Source organism: Pistacia vera, unplaced genomic scaffold, assembly GCF_008641045.1.
Source record: "Pistacia vera cultivar Batoury unplaced genomic scaffold, PisVer_v2 Contig882, whole genome shotgun sequence".
In the NCBI taxonomy this organism is placed as follows: domain Eukaryota; kingdom Viridiplantae; phylum Streptophyta; class Magnoliopsida; order Sapindales; family Anacardiaceae; genus Pistacia; species Pistacia vera.
This window is the reverse complement of record NW_022196759.1, coordinates 137278-140038: the sequence shown is the minus strand read 5'-3', so window position 1 is coordinate 140038 and position 2761 is coordinate 137278. Positions and strand designations below refer to the sequence as shown.

At 34.1% G+C, this 2761-nt stretch overlaps 1 pseudogene; it reads right to left on the bottom strand.

Annotated features, from left to right (window-relative positions):
• Window positions 1-485: 485 nt before the first annotated feature.
• On the bottom strand, window positions 486-1975 carry LOC116119350 (annotated as a pseudogene).
• Between the last annotated feature and the right edge of the window lie 786 nt (window positions 1976-2761).

Here is a 2761-nt window from a genome sequence, read left to right as displayed (position 1 = left end):
ATATATAACTTTTTGTGCATTTCCTCTCAATGTATAAATCATTTTTTCATAATTATCTTTGTTAATGATATAAGAAGCATATACCCTGCAATATAAATTTACAGATCTTAAATTCCTCTACCTAAATTAAGGGTGTTAAAAGTTAAAAAAGAAGATTACAAACCATAATGCAAACATTAATTATAGCACATAACATTATAGCTTATTTGATCCTTTAAGCTTATATGGTATTTAATGGACTCTGAATTAGTTAGGTAAAAACGCAACACCGGTCCAGACACCCCAATTGCAAAAAAAAAAAAAAAAAAATATATATATATAATTATAGCACACATAGATGTTAAACTTTTCTCCGGTAATTAATAGGAGATAGTGCTTTATTTAATAACACTTATTAGACATCCCATATGCTCACATTCATTTATTATTATCCATATACATAAAGGACAAGATCAAGAAATTATATTTTAGATATTCTGCCTAATTTATGATATCTTATTTGTGAGATCCAATTCCCCTGTTGCACTCGCAGTCCCTCTTCTTCTCCTCAACTTTTCACCCTTCTTTCTTGCCATTGTTGACCTTTCACCCTTTTCAAAATCATAACCATGAGAGCGTGATACCCAAATAATCACAAAATAATAAAATACACAAAAATATTTAAATGTCTCATAATATATTAAAATTAAATACTGATTATTACCTCTTGCAATCGCTTTTCCTCATATTCCTTCTATAAACAAAGACAAAACAAAGAAAATAAGCATGAATAATGAATTAGTAGCCGTAATTTAAGATAATAAAAATTCATTAATCTCACCACAATTTGTTTCATCTTTTCATTCTCTTCTCTAAGTTGATTAACCTAGTCAACTCTACTGTATACCCTGGAATAAATAATAATAAAATATTTCAGAGCTCAGTGGCCGAACCCAAAAAATTATGTTTGGATCAAAATTTAATGTTTTATGAGGCAGAACTGGCTGTGTTGTTTAAGTTTTTTTCTGTGCTACCATAATTATATACATTTTTGTTAGATTTGTTGAACAAAGATAAGATGACACTTTTTCCTTGCGCGAGATCGTGCAGCAGACTCTCGATTCTTGATCTCCTCCGTTGCCTCCGCTCGACGACAACCTCCGCGGACCATCAATGATCCCTTCTTATTGCTCTTCAAACCACCGTCTCCATTCCCATGCCATACTCTTCTCATTTTCACCATTACTGCATAAGTCTCCCACCATGCCCTTAGCAGGTGTTAAATTGGGTAGGTTGTATAACCGTTGATTAACACTTACTCCTCCATATTTTGGTGAGGAGAAAACCCTAATGCCATCATTTGCCCCACACCCAAACTCGCATCCAACACGCGTTGCTGCTTTGCAACGTCGGCGCTGCCACCATTTTCGGTTGATGATGATCAACACTAGGCCTGACTGCTGCAACACTTCTTGCACAACTCCTGCTTTGATCAAAAACTCCTCCAATGTCATTTCTCCAAGGTTTGCTGGCCTGAGGCGGTTCATGATCAGTAAGTCTGTCGATTTTTAGAGCGATGTATCGTCCTTTTGGTCTCCGACCATACTTCCCTACAGTTTTCTTGCAAAGTTGAATAGGGAGGAAAATGAATTTTTGGCGGGTCAATGTTGTTTGTTTTCGATTAGCATTTTATCGTTATTGTTGTTGTTGCATTTGGTTCGGTTTTGGCTGGTTTGTGAATTGACTTGATTATTGTCTTCGACGTTCCATAAGTTTGGTGAGGAATTCATCCATGTTCATGGAACCGAAACTCTTGCCACTTTGAGTTGAATTTCGTCGAGAGTAAGTGAGAAGATGGAGAGTTTTGTTTGTTCAATGGTGATGCAGAACCGTCGTCGTTAGGAGTTCTTTCATGCTGTGATTGTTGTGGTTCACGCTGTACTGGCTGTAGTTGGTCAACCCCGTATGCAATTGGTGTTGATTCAGCCAGTGCCATTATCTTTAACAAGGAAGGATGTGCACTTCTGTAATTGAGAAGGAGATGTCAATTACAGATACTTGAGATGAAACTAACAATAATCTGAAAGCAAAAATTGCATCTACTATAAACAAAATTATAGATCAGTTGCATAATTTTTTGGTATTTTTCATCCAATGTGTCTCTAAGTACCATCTATATAGTTTTCTACAAAAATGAGACAAATCAAATCAATTACCACTCAATTTTTTTTTCCAATAATCATCAAAATTTTGTCTTTACCCAACAACCTATTATGATCATAAAATTAAAACATGAATGCTAGTTATATAATATAAGCTTATTCACTATAATATAAATAAAGACGACATATCCAGAGCATACAGAAGGCCCCGTAACATGGCCATCTTGAATGATCAGGAGGTCAAATCTTAGTAAGCCCACAATCTAAAGACAACATGTCCCTTAAAAAACAATCCCTAAAAAAACCAAGTGTATGAAAGTTATTTCAAGTTTGTATAACTACAGTAATTTCATAGTTATATCACATAATATATATTTGATTTTGCTCTTGAAAATCATTAACATTATAATTTTTGTTTTCCCACCTCAACTAGACCCCAAACCTTAAAGTTAACTGTTAATTAACTTTCAATGACTATCCCTAAGTTAGCTGTCAATTAAACTTTCAGTAGTGATTATCTCTTATTAGTATCGGTAAGCCTTTAGTAACTCTAGTAAACCCTTATTAGTAGTTGTAGAGATTCAAACTCAGATTTCTTGAATAATATATTAGGATCTCTT